The following is a 20,616-nucleotide window of genomic DNA, read 5'->3' as shown; positions in this document are numbered from 1 at the left end:
CACTTTACTTTTTATGATTTAGGTATTCTTATTAAATATTTATGTTAAATTGGTTGTATTTTAGATATGCCTGTTAAAGAGTTACTTGTATTTCTTATCCAGTGTAAAAAGTCAATAGCTTTTATCAAGTAAATGTAATCAAATAAGTCATTTTGTGTTTGGAAACAACTCTACTATTTTAGACGGTGTGTTCAATTTAAAATATACTTATTTGTATATTTATTTTACCTTTCTTAACTTTTCTTAGTTAGATGTAGTTTTCTAAATTCTCTTGTTTGGCCTTCCTCACCTTGTTATATTTTTGTATACATTTTATATTTTAAAAGGCATACCTGGGGCTGGGCACGGTGGCTCACACCTATAATCCTAGCACTTTGGGAGGCCGAGGCGGGTGGATTGCCTGAGCTCAGGAGTTTGAGACCAGCCTGGGCAACAAGGTGAAACCCCATCTCTACTAAAATACACACACAAAAAATTAGCCAGGCATGGTGGCGTGTGCCTGTAATCCCAGTGTTCGGGAAGCTGAGAAAGGAGAATCACTTGAACCACGGAGGTGGACATTGCAGTGAGCCGAGATCACGTCATTGCACTCCAGCCTGGGAGACAAAAATTAGGAACTGTATGCTGCTACAGAAGAATGTATGAGTCTTATCAACTCCCCCAGGATCTTCCACATTCTCTTCTCTAGTATTACTATTTTATATTATTTGAATTTCCCCTTTAGTCATTAACTTTTTTGCAATTGTCATTCTTACACTTACTAACACATTTACTTACTTCTTATTTTAGCATTACCTTCTATATCCCATTTTATCTATATTTCATAAGTCTATATTCAAAAAACTTCCTACTGAAATCCAGGCCCTAATAATTTTTTAACTTCAAAACTTGGTTACTAGAATTCTCAGTTTATTTTTAATTTAAATTACTCTAATTAATTCCCACATTGAAGATGCTCCTTATTAGCATCTATTTTGTTGATAATACATCTGCTATCCATATAAATTTCAACCTAAGTAATCTTTCTCTATCTTGCTAATTAGATTTTCCCTTTTGTCTCTGATGCAAATCTCTGATGTCACAAAATTTTCTATAATCTGCCCAGATAGGACTGCTATTTCTTATCTTATGGTGGAATCATTAGTTCTTCAAGAAAAAGACAAAATTTTTTCTCCTTCTGATAATTGAAATTTTATTTTTGAACATTAGATTGTTCTCCTTCCTACTTTTCATTTATTTTCTTTATTTCTGGAACTCCTATTAGGTATATTGTGTGTCTTTTAAATCTAAACTTCATGGGTTTTGACTTTTCTTTCACATTTCATGTCCCTATATAGTTCTCTGCATAATTCTGGGTAATTGCCTGAAATCAATAACCTCCCCTAAACTATGTTTTGCCTACTATATCTTCTACTGTTCAACTGATGTTCAATTATTCATGTCAGTGACTACTTTTCTTCATTACACAAATTTAATTTAGTTCTTTGGGTAACATACCAGTTATTTTAAAAAAATAATATTTATAGTGAGAGCAAAGTTTTAGGGGAAACAGAAACAAGCAACACTACAACACTAACAGCTTTGAAGTAAATTAAACGTATGTGGTGGCTCTGCCTGAACCTACCAACAACTCTCTAACATATCTCTTTTCAGGCTCTGAGGTCTCTCTGCTCATGGAGCTACCATGGACAGCCATCTGAAACTTTACACAAGCCTATCCTTTGCAAGAAGTACCCCAAGGTTCTGAAAGAGTCAAGGATATGAAAAGTATGATATTCATAAGAATAATTGTAGTCATCAGGGTTCCTGAAATTTAGTATTAGTTTTGCAGCTATATAGATATCGACATTAAATTTGGTGATTTAGAAAGCCTGTTTTATCTTTACAATTCAATAACTGAAAACTACTTTTATTTCATAGCTCAAATTATGTTAAATCTCATGTGTCCCATGACTTCATCTTTCAAGATGGTCAGCAGGTCTAACTTGGTGGGTATATATATAAAACACTGACAAAACAAAGAATGAAATAATAAAATAACAAAGCCAGAGGCATTTATATATATTATATATTATATAATTATTTAAATATAATATTTAAATAATTAAATATAATATATAATTAAATAAAATATATATTTTATATATTATAAATATATATAATATATATTATATATGTGAGTGTATATATATATATATATATATGTGAGTGTGTATATATATATACACTCACAAGACAGAGATGGAGAGAAAGAGATGAAGGAAGCCAAACTCATCCTTTTATCAGGAACCCACTCTTGTGATAACTAACCCACCCTGAGATGAGGGCATTAATTCATTCAGGAGGTCAGAGCCCTCAAGACCTAATCACCTCTTAAAGGTCCCACTTCTCAACACTGTTGCATTTGGAATTAAATTTCCAATAAATAAACTTTGAGGGATACATTCAAATCATAGCAATATACAAAATAAATAAGGAAGACAGTCAACTCTGTACTACTACTAATAATAATCTGATTTCATATTTATTTATTTATTTATTTATTTTGAGACAGAGTCTCGCCCTGTTGCCCAGGCTGGAGTGCAATGGCGCAATCTTGGCTCACTGCAACCTCCGCCTCCCAGCTTGAAGTGATTCTCCTGCTTCAGTCTCTTGAGTAGCTGGGATTACAGGCATGCGCCACCATGCCTGGCTAATTTTTTGTATCTTTAGTAGAGACTGGGGTTTCACCATGTTGGCCAGGCTGGTCTCAAACCCCTGACCTCGTGATCCACCTGCCTTGGTCTCCCAAAGTGCTGGGATTACAGGCGTGAGCCACCTCACCCAGCCGATAATCTGATTTTAAAAATGAGCAAAGGAACGGAATAGACATTTCTCAAATGAAGACACCACAAATCACCAACAAGTATATGAAAAAAAATGCTCAATATCTATTACCACCAGGAAAACATACATTAAAACTACAAAGAGATATCACCTCACACCTTTCAGAAAGACTACTATCATAAAGATGAAAGATAAATGTTGCCAAGTATAGGCGGAAAATAGAATTTTTGCACACTGGAGGTGAGAATATAATTTGGTACAGCCAGTATGATAAACAGTATGGAGGTTGCTCACAAAATTAAAAATAGAACTATTATATAATCTAGCAATTCTACTACTGGTTATATATCCAAAGAAAGTGAAATCAGCATGTCAAAGAGATATCTTCACTCCAAGTTTATTGCAGCAGTATTTATGGTAGCCAAGATATGGAATCAACCTAAACATCCATTAATGGATAAGTGAATAAAGAAAATGTAGTATATATACAGAGTAGAATACTATGTAGCATTAAAAAAGTCCTGTCATTTGGGATATGAATGAACCTGGAGGACATCATATTAAGTGGAATATGTCAGGCACAGAAAGACAAAGTGCTACTTATCAAGTCAGCAATCTATCCGTTCTTTTTATTCGCATGAAAACATTGCATGGTGTCTAAAGTGACGTTCAATGAAGTAGTCACTGTGTTTATATAGACAGTGTTGCAAGAGCTGGAATATACCAGCTCACCTGAGTTAAATGCAACATTTTTTGAAATTTTGTAAGCTGGTTTTTAAACTACTGGAAGCTTAAAATTTGCCATGCTGGGAATATTTACACAACTGAAATTGGCAAACACTACCTTTTTTGTTTGTCTGTTTTTCATAAAGGCGGTTTGCTAAGATAACATTGGACAGAATGATAGAAAATATAGTTATTTGTTGATTATTTCTTGGAACTTATTTCTTCTGATCAACTATTAAATAAGCATATATCATGTTAATAAGAACTGAAAAATATTATATTTTAAAAAAACAAACACAAACCACATTTCTAACTTTTCGTGATTTTCTTTTTACTTTTTGATCCCTCAAAACAAGATCCTTTTTTCACATATATGACAGCATCTTCAGTTTGGAGGAATAATTGTATCTTGCTTACTAAAGGTTTTTCATGTTCTACAATCTCTATGACTTCATGAAAAAAAAGGACACTTCCAACATCTAGAAATTCTAGGTAAAAGCCTGTCAATAAATTCCTCATTTCTCAGATACACATAAAAAAATGCTTTTAAAGGGCTAGAGAAAATGGGTTTATCTGTGGTGGGGAGAGAATTACTTTACATCTGGAAATGTCTAATTTAATTTTATGAAGTGGTAATACTAACACATGTTTTACACATTCTTCTGTCCTGTCAAAACCAATTTTTAATGTTTTAACTTGTCCTCATTAACATGGAAAAATTCTTTAGCATTGATACTCATTAGCTATTTTTCTATTTTGCAATTCTAATTCCTCCCTGACATTCTTAAATAGATCTATTGGTTTCTAATATTTGCGAAATGTGAACACATAAAGTTATGCACATTGAGCTGTCTAAAGCCATTTCTTTTTCATTTGTTATCAGTTCCTTATAAATTGTACTATTCACCAAACAGAACTCTTTGTTTTGTTCTAATCAATACATATTTTCTCTGAATGTCTTTCAAGTTATTGGATGCAGTCTTCTTAAATGTAATACCACATTAATTAATTCAGTAATACATTAGGCTTTATTGACAAAAGAAAACAAACTTCAGGATTGATTGATCGATACCCTGACTAAATTCACAAAGTATCTCAGATAGTTTGCAAGAACTTCACATTATTACTACCTTCTAGATTTAATCTATGGATCTTTAATTTGCTGGTAGCACTGGCAAGAGTTTGCAGGGAAACTGTTAAGAAGATATCACACTAGTCCTGAACCAAGAACATGCCAAACCATCAAATCACATTCATTTTGTGGTCACAGTCTATGAACCATTCCAATTCCTCCCCAAATTACCAGCCTCCCTCTCAAAGAAAATGCTACATAACTAAGACTGAACCGTTATTCTCTCTAGTCAACAGGAAGCTATTCTGGTACGGATAGGGTCTCTTCCAAATGATGAATTGAACCTCTAGGTATCGGTAACCTTGATGAGTTTACAAAAGTTTGTAGATTTCACCTTACAGATTTATTAGTGGCCTTTATATTTCACCACAGAGAAGGCATTCTCTCTCATGAAATCTACCTGCTCCATGGTTTAATACTTGTCCCAATTGTAACTTTCCTAATTAATGTAGCTGAAGCACAGGTTATGCATCACTGTACCATCACCACTACCAGCACTGTACCATCACTGTACCATCATGCCCCATCTAGTCTATCATGTGCCCTGACATCCCAATCCCTCCCCAGTGGATAGTACTTCAAAATCCTGTTTGTCCTTTTACTGCTTTAAGGCTATTTTCCTGTTAGTTTGACTTGACTGACTCTGAGATCCTGAAGACAGTTTACACATTCAGCACAAAATTGAAGGCTGCCAAAACAAGAGAAAAAAAAAAAAACTGGAGATCAATCTAATTAATAAATACCACATACTTCCTTTGCTCAAAGATGCTTACTACTCTCTGTATTTATGTATGAAATGTGTAACTCTTGGCCTTCATCAGATCTTGAAATATCTATTGATGCTGTCATTGTTTTAGAGCTTAAACCAGTTCTTAACTGGTTTAAACCAGATGTAAGATACAGAAGTCTATAAGCTGAAATAGATGGGTACCTATCAGTACATAAGAACAACTCATGACCAGGGACAATTTAATGCACATTAGTTACCCTAATAATGAGTTTCATTGACCTGTTATCTGTCCTAAAGACATAAAATTGTCTAAAATCAGGACATTTTAATAGTGTCAATTACCATAATTAAGAATAATAACCTAATATTGGTCTCTTCACAACCAGATTGATCTAATTTCACAGGTTACCTTTTTATCATGACCTGACACAGAATCTATACTTTGACTGCATCTGCAGAGGAACTCTCATAAGTGCCCTTTAACTATTCTATCAGAGACAGGCATCATGCAGTTATCACTTCTCCTCCCTTATTCTTCTGGCATTTGTTCTTCTTGACCTATGGAATTTCTTGGATATACTTCACTCTAGCCATGGCTGTGAAGACCCATGTCAAATGGGAGAGGCTCTCTCAAAGTTTACAACACTTGAGTATTCAGGGACATCATTCAAAATGTGGACAGATTATTTGTCTCTATGCCACTGTGTCAAACGTTGTCACTTGGGAAGCTAAGCAATACCACTTGTACACATGGCCCTCCCAGAATAGTTCACAAATACACACCCTTCAGATTCTGCTTGCAGTTCCTCACTTTGGAACTCAGATACCAGTCATAATGGCACATTAGGCAGAGAAAATCCTACACTACTTTCTGTCTCTTCTCTTGCCAATAATCTTCTCAAATCTCCTATTCTCTATGCAAACCAACTCATGGGATATGTCCCCTGCAGGCCACTCGGTAGAAACATTCCAGACAAATATACATCCACTTTAGTCTCAATTAGGACAATTTCCTGAATCTACATTACAGTTTAGTAGGTCAGAACAACTAAGGCATGCATTTTTTCATCTTTCTTTTGCACTCCTTTATTTTTCTACTCCAGATTTGCATCAGGCTTGTCACCCCTGTTGTTATCAGATTATCTGAGTGTAGCAGGGGCAACAAGTTATTCTCGTAACCACTGATTTGCCCCAGATCCATATCCTCCTAGCCAAGCTTGAATCTCCATTTACCACCAACCCAATTCAGCCTGCTTACCCTTGACATGAAGCCAATCTCATTGCTAGGTACTGCCCATGAAGTGTGCCTGGGCGTCTATAAGCATTTGGAGCTATAACATTTTCAGAGTGAAGCATAAGATTAAAGGCAAAACTGCTGAGGAAATGGGAGAGTAATCAAAAAATTAGGAACAAGGCCACGGCATTCAGAATAAAAATTCTCATAAGGATTTTTTTTTTTTTTTTGAGGCAGAGTCTCGCTCTGTCGGCCAGGCTGGAGCGCAGTGGCACGATCTCGGCTCACTGCAACCTCCATCTTCCGGGCTCAAGCAATTCTCCTGTTTCAGTCTCCCGAGTAGCTGGGATTAGAGGCGTGAGCCACCGCACCCGGCCTCAGGGCGATATTTCAAGTACTTGGAGGCTAGTCTTAGAATGAGAACAGCTTGAGATTGTGTTCCAGTCCCACGAATTGCTCTCTCAGTTTCAGTAGGAAATGATTGTAGCTAGTTCTACTGCTTTCAGAAAATAAACACTTTAACAACTTGGAAACACCAAATCCAGTCTTATTAATGACAAAAAGCAAGGATGCAAATCAAAGATACAGTGAGGACTATTTTTTTCTGCATTCATCAAAAAAATCTATGAAATGGATATATTTTCTGAACACAATTTTCCATTTATTTGGAGAAAAAAATACTAACTTCTGTCAAGGAATAGTCCACATTTGGTCTCAAAAGGTTTATAAATGAAAATCAACCATACTTGAGAAATTGAATTTTTTCATAGTTACTGGGTGAGAGGCATACTTTATGAAAGTAAATGGAGTTCTGTCTCGAGATAATGAGAATATAGTTGCCAAGACAAACTGTGAAGTATTCCCTACAGATCTTTTTTCCTACTTGATCCTATATCATGTAATTATTTTTGGAAAACTTTCAAAGTAGTGATGATTGTAATGCCATAAAATGAATAAAGGGGAGGGCAACAGTTCCCAATTAAGATCGGAAGAGTAATAAAAATGTAAAGAATATGAAGGCCCTGCCAGCTCAGTATTACGTTTTGAGAAGCAAGTACTGAAACTTTTTATTTCAAATGCCAGCAATTATCTGCAGCTCTTAATATAGAGATGCTTTTCAGTTTCTTTTTTCTATTTTTTGTCTGCTTGGCCTAGAACTTTCTGTATATTTCTAATATGGGATACTCTGTTCTTAGACTTCACTCTCCTTTCATCTTTCTTAAAACTATACTATATTCTTTCACAATTGCTTCTCTGACCATATCTTTGCATCTTTCATTAGCTCCTGTTCTTTCACTTCTTAGATTTGGAGCTATCCAAAGGTTCAGTCCTCTAGGCTCTGCGATCTTTTAGTCATGGCCATTATCTACACTCAAAACATCATAAATTCCCTGTGTGTTTGGGTCCCAAATCTTCATATTTAATCACTTTGAATTTCTCTTGGATGCCATCACATCTTTGGGATTCATTTCTTGCTGAAATGGCTTCTGTTTTTTTTTTTTCTAAAGAAGCTTTCCCTGAACCCTCCTGTTGCAAAACAAGAACAATTTGTACATTGTAGTTTATTGCATATTCACAATATGTTACAATCCTTTGACTGCAAAACCTTGAATGTAAAGCAGTTGCCTTAGTTGGTAGTGGTATGTCATCTGGAACCTGCTAACAGGCCACTCATACATGTACTCAAAAGGATAAACACACCTTTAAGTGTCACCATATTCCAAGGTCAGACAGGAAACAGAAGACTAATCTTAAAAATTAGCAACAAGGCCACTGTATTCAGGATGGAAATTCTCAAGGGGATTTTTAGACAATATGTTTGGGCAATCTGCATTGATACAATGTGAGGTAGTTACCACCCACCGCAATGATGAGACTTAGGCTTACAAAATTGATAGAAGATAGAAATGCAAAGACCAAATTCATTTAAATAGCTATATATAGCCACCAAGAAATAAAATATGTATCTTCATTGATCAAGACATTGTTTTTAAGGCAGATAAATGGATTTTGAAGGTCAAATTATAATCAGAAGTCTAATCAAGTATGTACAGAATTTCTACATTAAGAGGTATGTGAAAGCCTCTAGCCATTAAGAATCCTGCCAATGTTTGGGTCTTCAGTTTAACTTTTTTTATGTTCCTACCTGAATAGCACATTTTCACTTTATTTATCAATGCCTTCAACAAGATTAATGACGAATATTATCCTGGGACATTTCCTACCTTTAAAAAGAGATTTGAATGCGGATAACCTATTCTTTCTATTGGCTGTTTTACAAGTTAAAACTTGAAATTAAGTGTGAATCTTATTTTCTTATTTTAAAATTCATGCAGAGGAGTTAGGAGAAAGGGAGGAAACTGTGGATTCTCTATATCTTCCCTTTGGCCGTTTTGCATCACAACTGGTAGTTCTTGATCATCTAGTACAATTCCTCAGTAAAAACATACTAGAAAATCAACAAATATGAGTGGAAAAACCTAAGAAAAAAAAATTGGATTAATTTCTTATCTTTTTGTTAAATATGAACCCCTAGAGTATTGTAATTATGATAATTGCTGAAAAAGACACTGACTTAGATTGTCGTTGCATTTCTACCACTTTATAGGGCTAATCACGTCTCCGTTATGTACTCGGACATTGGGAATTGTTTTATTATTATTGTTATGCTCATATGGGGCAAGAAATGAAACAGAAACCTATTAACTTAGAGATAAGCTTTCTTAGAAATGTGTTTTGTTTTTTTTTGAGGGGGGGATGGGGAGTGAGCAATGAAGTACAGAAGAAATATTTCAAATATTTTATTTTTTGAATCCGTAATTTAAAGCAATAGTACTCACTTAAGCTGTGGAAAGTCCTATATTTTTTGTCCAGTTTTGCATTCTATTATTAAGCTTAATTTAAGGGAGAGTAGAAAGGTAATAATCGATTAAAATGTGTTATTTTATGTTGATCTATCCTGATTTCATTATTTAAGTGTAGAAAGCTTTTCCTTGCATCTCTTACGACTATGTTAAATATGTTAATACTCTGAGTAAAATATGTCTCTACCCCACTTGTAATTTAGCCAATAAATCATTGACTATTTATGAGTACATAATATGTGTCTGATCCTGACCTTGGTAGTGAAGATATATCATTTTTACAAAGAAATAAAACATATTAGGTACTCAATAATGAGTGCAGAAGTTAACAGGCATTCAACCTTCACAGAATTGCCAAATGCTGGTATAAGTAGTATTTCTTCAGCTCCCACACACATACACGATCACCAGGAATTGGATCTTTTCCCTCAAGAGCCACAGCATAGCAAGTTGTACATGATCATGGACTTGGTTTTTCCCAATAACCTTAAAATGACAGAACCATAGAAAATAATATCTAAGTGATTATCCCTAGTATTTAAGAAACTAACGCATTTCGAATCTACAAAATATTGACAGTATGGATGTAGGCTCATATTAGTAAGCACGAATTTGAGAAAGAGATGGAAAAAAATGCCAGAAGAAGGTTTTGTAGCACAAAGTCCTCAAATAGACTTGAGTTCCAGGTGTGGGCTGCTGTGCAGACAAGCATGTCCATTTAAAGTGTATGCATTGGCTCAGGACATGCTGGTAGAATACCAGAGCATGAAATAATCCTAGTGGAGTTCAGATACACTGCCAAGATCTTATCAACTTGTTACCTGTGAGACTAGTTTGCTTAGGCCTTGCTTCAACAGAACATGCCATCCAGGCATTAGCACAACTGAATGTCTTATTCTGGGTATCCCTTGGCCCAGCAACTATTTAGCAATATTTTCCAGATTTAAGCATCTCTGAGATATCATTAAACCTACATCAAGCCACCTAGCACCTATATTAGCATAGCTGTCATTCATTCCAAAGTCAGTCATGGAAAGTTAAAAACACTTCACTGAAGTTTGCCATGCTCCAGCTTCTTCTTTCCAGTGGCCTCTACCAATGTCCTGGGACACAGCACAAGTTCTATGTGTCTACCAGAAATTAGCATCTTTGATTATTTTGTGTAATTCATTCTTGCATCCCCAACAACAACAACACACTTCTCATAAAGCCAATTCTTCAATGTTCTATACCAGTTATTATCAACATATGGTCCCTGGACCAGCAACACCACTATTACCTCTTAACTCATTAATAATACAAATTATCAAGTTCCATTCTAGACCTATGGAATAGAAACTCTGGAGGTGGAGCCCATCCATCTGTGTCAAAACAGTTGCAAAATTTTAAGAACCACTGCTCTATATCATGCTACATGAAATAGACAAGCCATTAGCAATGCATAAACAGCAATAGATGTTGTACCATCGTTTTACATTTGTTATTATATATTGGTAACTTCCAAATATTAGTAAATCTAAAACACTTAGAGATGAGGACACCTACAGAGTTTAGAAAGTCCAACATTTGGGGAAATCTAAGTACTAACTAGACAATAAAATGCTGACAGGGCACATTGGCTCATGCCTGTAATCCCAACAATTTGGGAGGCCAAGGCAGGAGTACCACTTGAAGTCAGGAGTTTGAAACTAGCTTGGGCAATAAGGCAAGACCTTATCGCCACAAAAATAAAATAAAATAAAATATTGTAAAATAAAATAAACTAGGTACAGTGGTATGCACCTGTAGTCCCAGCTACTTGGGAGACTGTGGCAGGAAGACTGTTTGATCCCAGGGGTTTGAGGTTATTGTAAGCATGATATAACATGCATTTAAAGAGCAATAATGTCAAATTTGAAATTAAGAGTCCCTACCTTCAGAACCTGCATAAGATATGCGCACTGTTAGATAAGTTGAGGGATTTACAAGATTGTTGTAGGAGTGGAATATAATAACCCATGGAAGTTCCTAAAATGTCTTTTAAGAACTAATTATCTGGAAGATAATGAATACTCCACATATACTTATAGAAACTAAATCTTGATTCTTTCTTTCCTTTGCTGGCATAGACCTAGATTAATTTTTGAGCTTTTATTGCCCAGTTTTCTATTTCAATCTGTGTGGTATCCACAGCCATTTTACTGAAGCAGCAAAACAACTTTCCCTTGAATATTGGATGTACATTCTGAAGAGACAGATGCAAATGTCCAGGAACTCTTCAGGATTCTGCACTTGGATCATATGTAAGATAAAATATGTAGCAAATTCTAGTTGGCAGTACTCTAGTGGCAAAAGATCTGAAGAAACAAAGATTGTCATTGTTGTTATTTTTTCTGGGCACTGGCACTTCATTTCTTTTACCAAATGAACTTAATAACTGCCTAATATAGATAAAAGTATGTAAGGAAATTCTTATTTACTTGTGCAACCATATTATATCATTGGCTTTCTACAAGTAGGAGATGATAGAAGCCCCAAAGTTAAGAAATGATACGGTCTCTACAAAAAATTCAGAAATCTTGAAGAAATCAGAATTAGAGTACATACATAAGTTGAATAGAAGTCAAATACTAAAAATTAAGAAAGTAAGCAAGCAGGTGAGACACCTAAAAATAAAACCCAGAACTCAAATCACTGGCCTGCATATATGTGGTTTAAGATTCCTGTCCGAGGGAGGTCAGTGTGATTTAAGCTCTTTTATAGAGGAGGAAACTAAGGTTAGACGAGCTGGTGTATACAGAGTAGGGAAAATTGAGTCCTATATGTCACATATATTTTCCTTTACATGATCTATGTTACTGCTCTACTCATATGTTACAGCTGACCTTCCTGTATCTAAAGCCTGTCCTCTGCCTTCCCAGATCAACACCATTTTGTGTTATTATTTTAGAAATATTAAAGCAAATTTTATAATTTTTATTGAAACATATTACATTAAACCTATTATTTACTATTAAGATAATTCTTAGAACAAATGTATTAATGTACTATGCTAACTCAATACTGTGACACTGAAGGATTAATTCTATTCATTAATTCCAACAATCTTGGAATCTTTATCAGAATTTGTCACTATCATCAGCCATAAAATTAAGATTAAATTTAGAATGCAGTATTACTGCTATGAAGGGAATTCCAAAGCAATGGGAGAGATCATATGACATTAAAAGAAGACAAAGCAAGACACTTTAATAGAGTAATGTGTATTCACACAGTCTATTAAAACACATAAACCTATTTCATTCATGTATTATGTTTAGGTGTCTATTATGCAAAATATTTATTCCTCCCCTAAAAAAAAATCACACTTTAGTAGGAAAGACAAGAGTAACAAACACTAAAGGTGGAAAACTATGTAATTTTAGAAAGATGCCAAAAAGGTATCCAGAGACAATTGCATGAAAGAAAAAAATTAGTCAGGGGCAGTATTCTAATCACTCAATATGAAATCTTATGGACATTAGAAGCAGAATTATTTCACAGAGGAAAAAAAGGAGGTATTCAGAAAGAGGATAGAAAGCAAAATGTAAAGGATGAACACAGTCAGGGCCTGATGTCTTTTTTTGGTGTAGAAGAGGTATATGGATCTTCTGAATGCTGTGTGGCCTCAAATAATCACAAAATAGTCAACCCTACGGGAAAGGGAGAGGTAGACAGAAAGTTTTGCCATCACTGATCTTTCCCATTAGTGAAACTTAAAGGTGGTGTTTCTCTCAAATCCCTTCTAGTCAATCATGGCTAAGGGCTTCCAAGAGACCTTGGCAATCTGGCCTCTCCTACACTGGGTGTCCTTTACCCAGTCCCTGAGAGGCTTAGGGAGAAGAGTGAAAGAGAAAACAGGAAAGCAAAAATAACTTCAAAATTTCTGCCTTCAGCTAAGTCTGGGATTGTCCAAGCTGCCTCTAATGTGGTGTCAGCCAAGGCTCCCACGCTTTGCAGAAAAGTTAGCTGCTATAGGAGCTTGGAAAATTAGACCAGAGTAGTTGAAACTGACAATGGTTCAATATATTGTCACAAAGTCAAGATACATATTTATTGGAAAACAGTCATTTCTTATTGTTTCACTATGTAACTATCATTGTCACGGGTGGATCAAACATTCTGTGAGATTTCATTTCAAATTTATACTATATTTCTAAAAGGCACTCCTGCAAGGACCCACTACTTTGTATTCTCTTTCCAACTCCCCCTCCTATCAGTATCTTTAACTTCAAAGATACCAGTTCATCTAATATCTGTACTTATTCAGTGTTTACACAAATAGCTTTGTATGTTGGAAGGTCAGAACATATCAGCATGGTTCATCTGTGATGTCACACCCTCCTTCTGCTTTGTCCTTTTATGAATACATTTAACAGGTTGCTTGCAAATGAGCACAATTAAATAAAATAAAAACTGAGGAAAAACTCTGCTAAATTGTTAATACTCTAAGGGAAGCTGACATCTGTCTTGCACCAACAACTGTTTAGGAACATCTGTGTAAAGCTAGGAGGATACTATGGAGTTGTGTTTTGAGCTTTATTTAGTCTCTGAGTTGTTACTATTGGCAGATATTGGCTGGATATTTTTAATGTCATTCTCTAATGATTGAAACATACAAGCCATTGAAAAGTATAATAAAACAAATATCCTTGAGCTTTATTTAGTTTTTATTTAGTCTCTGAGTTGTTACCATTGGCAGATATTGGCTGGATATTTTTAATGTCATTCTCTAATGATTGAAACATACAAGCCATTGTAAAATATAATAAAACAAATATCCTTGAATATATTGCCAAAATTGAAAAACAAAAAACTTGCCTATATATTTGAAAGATTCTCAGACTCATTCACCGCAACCACTCTCTTCCTTTTCAAGGGTAACTACTGCCCTCACATTATTGATTTTTATCCCCAAGTGTCTGTTAGTACTTTTTTGACAGCATTTCTGAGAATGCAATTCACATACTATGCAACTTACCACAATTTTAAGCGACGCAATTCAATAGCTGTTAGTAAGTTCACACTTTTACAATCTTTTTGTCTATTTTCTGTCTCTATAGATTTGCCTATTGTGGACATTTCATATAAATAAAATATTAATATATGGTGATATGTGATTGAGCTTCTGTCACAGATGATAACTTTTTAAGGTTCATCTATGTTGTAGCATTTGTCAGTATTTCATTTATTTTAATTGCAAATAATTTCCCATTGTGTAGATACATCACACTTTATTCAGCCACTCATCAGTTCATAGACATTTTGGGTTGTTTCTACTTTTTAGCAATTATGATTAATGATGCTAGGAAGAGTCATACAAAATTTTGTATGAACATGAACATGTTCTCATTTATCTTGGGTATATACCTAGGAGTGGAATTGTTGCATCATATGATTCCATGTATTTAACCATTTAAAGAGTTGTTACACTGATTTCTAACATGGCTGTACTGTTTTACTTTTTCATCAAAAATGCATGAGTTTCCTTTTCTCCATATCTCTGCCAAAAAGTGTTATTATCTGTCTTTTCTGAGTATAGCCATCCTAGTTGGTAAGATGTGGTATTTCATCATGGTTTTTATTTTCATTTTCCTGATAGCTAATAATTACTTATATTACATATTTTACTATTCTTAACATAGTATTATTATATAATTTGTAAAGCATTGTATAGATTTAAGCCAAATGAAACACCATTTCTAACATTACTTTTTCATCCAAAATTTTATTTTTGAAATTCAACATGTCAATATATTTGGTTGTCATTCACTTGTTTTTTACTGCTCTCTAGTATTCTGTTTTATGGATGTAACCATTTAATCATTATTCTGTCTGTTAATGACTGCTAAAGTTGTTATCAATATCAGTTATTGTCTACAGTGCTGCTAGGAGCACTGTTATTCATGCCTCTTTGTGTTCACATGCCAGAATACTCCCAGGGTTTAGGGTAGTCAACTTTTGCCAGCTTGCCTTCTGATTTTAGCATTGCAAATCTCTTTTCTGGGAAATCACTTAGTTCCAAGTAAACCAGTTCTGTTGGTCCACCTTATCCCTGGCATATAATTAGATGTGGAATTGTGAGATCTTGAGCTGTGTGAGATAAAGTCACATTCTCCTTCACTGTGGTTTCACCAATTAACATTCCCACCAACAGGGTTAAGACTTATGGTCTCTTTACAACCTTATTAATTGTAATGTTTGGCCATTTGTCTTGTTTAGTGATACAGCAAAACTCCGGGGTAACATGTTCCTTTAAAACTTTAGGTCACATATAATTGGATTAATAATCCTTTCTCTTCTCTGCTTTTCCCTTGCCCAATGAATTGAAATCTTATCATCTTATCTTCTGGTTAGGATAGGAGAAATAGGACAGACCACTCCACCTCTAAAAATGTATAGAAAAGGCTGGGTTTTCATATCCCCCTGTATTCTGTAGGTTCACACTCCCTAAATCTGCTGGTTAAAAAATAATGATCTCTAGAATCTCAGCCAACTACAGATTCCAGAAATGACCCTTTAAAAAATGAATAGAGAATGGCAGCTGGGTCAGCATGATGTTACACTACATGTCCTGACCCTGGAACTTCTCTGGCTATTTCAATTAACTCATTGCATCATATTAACAAATACTGAAATTTTACACAATTGTAAGTATTTTACCTCACTATGACTTTATGACAGGTTTTACTCTATATTATAATCATATATGAATATATGAGTTTATATGATTTTATATTTATTTTTTAATATTTTTTTAAAAAATATTTTAAAATATTTTAAAAATATTTTAAAAAATATTTTTAATATTTTTTAATATTTTTTAATATAAATGGATTACAGATAATTTCGTGTGGTTGTCTTTGTGTTACATACTTTGAAACATATGCTAATATAATATACAAAATACATTTTCTTATTCCAAATTGCTAATTCCACAACATCCTTTGGATTTCCTCTTCCTCCTTGCCATGACCATTATGAGCAATATTGTCTTGTGTATGCACTAATGTAATTAATCTCAACTATATTATGGTTTATGGTTACTCCACATTCACTTTTTCATGCACACATACACACAATACACACACATGCATGTGCACGCACACACATTTATTCCAAACTACTTTCTACTTTTCTGCAAGGGTCATTGATAAAACTTCACCATGTAAAACTATAACATATCTGCAGGTGCTAACCAGGCTGAATACTATATAATTTTGAAATAAGATTAAAACAGATATGTTCACAGAAGTACATCTTTACTACATGTTTTAAGTTCACACAGTAAATCACTATAATGAAAATATATGTGTGATGCCATTCAATGTATCACTTAAAAATACTTATTTCCAGTGATATAACTATTTGTGGAGGGAGGTCACTGTACATGTGACTGTAACATCGAGCTATTTTTGAGAGTGTTCATATTTTCAAATTCTTATATTTCAAACCTAAATAGCTATACTTTACACAAAAAATAGTAAAGGCTTCATTCTAACTATTATTGTGAGAGTGGACATCAGCACACAGACTTAATAGTTCAAGCAGAAAAAAAAAAGAGAGAGAGAGAGATTCCTAGATTCTGAGATTTGTACTACCACTCCCATGACATCACTCCCTTGGGTTGTTAAAAATTATCTTAGCACTTTAAACAGGTGAATAATCCCACTGACCTTCTGATAAAAGTAATTACATGCTGTGAATGAAAGTTAATGTTAGTATCAATTTACTGTCAAACTCTTCCATTTGTGAATAGCAAAATGTACCCATCTTTTTTGTTCCTCTGGGTTGCTAAGTCAACATTTAGAAAGTTTTTTTTTTTTTTTTGGCTGGGTGTGGTAGTTCATGCCTGTAATCCCAGCATTTTGGGAGGCTGAGGCGGGAGGATCATCTGAGGTCAGGAGTTTGAGACCAGCCTAGCCAACATGCAAAACACCATCTCTACTAAAAATACAAAAATCAGTCAGGCGTGGTGGTGTGCACCTGTAATCCCACCTACTCAGGAGGCTGAGGCAGAAGAATTGCTTGAACCCAGGAGGCTGAGGTTGCAGTGAGCCAAGATCATGCCATTGCAGTCCAGCCTGGGCATCCGATTAAAAAAAAAAACTGTTTTTTTTGTGACAATTTTTAAATGTAATTTCCAGGAATTGATAAGAGATTGAGAGTAGTCAGACTGTTGTTATTATTTCTAGTGAGATCCCAAACCACAGACTGGTGTTAGGAATGGGATGGATACATGGTAACACTGCAGTGTGTTCCAAAATATAATTTCTGGTTTACTTGAGGTAGGAATTCATTCTAGATCCATCAGTTGCAGATTTTCAAATCGGGGATGGCTAATGAGGCAGTGAGCCAAACAGAGTGGTATCAGGTAGAAAAGGTAGAAATCTGACAAATCACTCACTCAAGATGGCATCTGCAAAATTTGTGAGGCAAACACTTATAATTTACAATTGTATTTTGTTGCTGGATTGGCTCTGTCAAGAAAAGTCTGAGTAGAAACCACAAAAGATAATAAATTTACATACTGCTGTGATTTGAAAATACGTGGCTGATTCTTCAAATACTAGCATCAATTGTCCTATAATTGTAATATCCTTCCTCCAAGTGTTCCTGTATCTTCTATTATCTTCTATTTTCTTAAATGTAAAAAAGAAATTTTATAAACATTGTCCTATCTGATGTTTTTCCGAACAAAACAGTAAAATAGATACATAAGAAATTCATATTTCTATTATCTAACACAATTATGGGCATCTTTTTCTTATAACTAGGTTACTCATCACTATGGGGTACAGTTAGATTAAAATATCAATACAAGGTGCTCTTTATTTCTGGACACTTCTATTGGGTTGTAACAGAGTGCTATGTGTTAATTCCAATATATCGCTAAATTTAGTTGTGAAGTAGCCTTTGAACTAATTGATGTCCTTTCCCAGTGGTTTGGTGACATTAATCCCCTACATTGCCATTTAAAGTATATCTAAATGTGACCATTAAATTATAATGTTTGATTATTTTCAACAGATTAATCAAAGATTATAGAATACTAGAGGTGAAAGAAAATTTACAGTAGTCTGTTCTATTTTTCCATCTCCCCTCCAATAAAAAATTTTATTTTACACACACACACGCGCGCACGCGCGCGCGCACTTTCTCAGATGAGTTACAGCTTCTCTTTGATTTCCATAGTCCAAGTCATGATAAAAATTTCAAACTCAAAGGATAAAAAAGGACAGAAATAAAAATTCTACAAGAAGAAAATAGAATGAGACACAGAAATTGAAGTCAAGCAAATCGATCATAGTGACTTTGCAGCCAATACAAGATTAAGTGCTAAGAGAGTGGAACAAAATAGAGAACTGTTGTTTCCTTCAGTCTGAAGCTCTTCTTGGATTTACTTTTTTTTCAATAAATATTGAGTTATATTTCAACTGTTAATTACCTTTTATTAGTGGTATGAGATTTATTTTTTTTTTTTTGCCATCGATGGCATCTTTAGTTCTAAAAAGTATGGTATCATGATCCCCATTTTATAGACAAGGAAACAGAGGACAAAGAGGCTAAATACTGGAGCCTAGACTGGATCCCAGCAGTACAACTGACTACTCAGCATTGTATTTCCTCCCTTTAGAACATGTTGACGAACTCTTCATAAGCATAGAAAGAAAGAATCAATGAGTGCTCAAGTTCATCAATGACTACCCAACCTTCAACGCAATAATGATACTGTAAGATACAGAGTCACTGAACTAACCGGTCAAAATACTGTTAAAAAGGTTATTTATATTTTATTCAATTATGTGGGGTGTCCCTTATGAGGAAGTGACCTGTCAAAAATTGTTTATTCCCTTAGATGCTTAGTACATTAAAATGCAAACTTAAAAATTTTGAAGGGATCAGAAATTCAAGATCTATTTAACACCTACACCAAAGGAGCTATATTTCTCAAAGGAGTACATTTTTAAGAATTCTACATTTAAGTCTGTAAACTACAGAGTCTGACACAACAGTGATACGTTCCAGAGAGAGAGAACTTCTGGAATGTTTTGTCCAGTGAGTGTTTTAAAGAGTACCAATAAAATGCTAATGAAGGGCCATCAGTTACACTGTATTTCAAATAAAAGATCTGGCACACAGATTTTGCTTTTTATGAGGCTTCTCCTTAAAAACTAATCAAAGGTAGTATATCTCCATAAAAGTTCAAAATGTTAGGAGAAAGAGATTGGCATGACTGAAAGTCAGCCCACAGCCAGACTGCATGCCTCTTTGGGAAGCTGGCCTCTTCTGATGCATTCCCAAACTCCTCCTCAGGAGCCATCCTGCTCCCTCAGCTTCAGCAGCACTCACGCACTCAGTTGCTGGGGAGGAGCCATTCCTGACAGAAGAACAAAAAGGGGCAAAAAGCAAATATCAATCAACCATAAAGGTTGCCTTTTGGCTGGGTGCTATAGCTCACGCCTGTAATCCTAGAACTTTGGGAGGCTGAGGTGCGAGGACCATCTGAGGTCAGGAGTTTGAGACCCAGAATTCTTAAAAATGTACTCCTTTGACAAATACAGCTCCTTTGGTGTAGGTATTAAAATAAATAGATCTTGCATTTCTGATCCCTTCAAAATTTTTAAGTTTGCATTTTAATGTACTAAGCATCTAAGAGAATAAACAAACTTCGAAGATATTATAGCTTGGGAGGCAAGATAAGACAGCTCGGTCAATCTTTGAAATATAAAATTTAAAAGAAGAGATTACATCTATTTGAGAGAAGAGTGGAATAATCTACAATTTCAATTGACCAGCATTTAAAAATGTAAATATAATTTGCATCTCAAGATAGTATCCTTGTTGGGTCAGCAATTTTAGTAAGTTCCTCCCCACTTTTAACCTTACGGAAAGTCTGTAAATAACAGTTTTAGCTGAGCTTCAAGACTAAGAACTTTTCCAGACTTTGCTCCCTATCTACTTCTCTATAATTGTTTACTTTCTTCTTGTTTCCCTTTTTTGTCTATTTTCGTGTTCATTAGTTTTTTTCATCTATACTTAGATCATTTGAATAAGCAACTAGTTAAATGATGTGCTTGGTTTT

This window comes from Gorilla gorilla, chromosome 12 (assembly GCF_029281585.2).
Source record: "Gorilla gorilla gorilla isolate KB3781 chromosome 12, NHGRI_mGorGor1-v2.1_pri, whole genome shotgun sequence".
In the NCBI taxonomy this organism is placed as follows: domain Eukaryota; kingdom Metazoa; phylum Chordata; class Mammalia; order Primates; family Hominidae; genus Gorilla; species Gorilla gorilla.
This window is presented reverse-complemented; position numbering follows the sequence as displayed.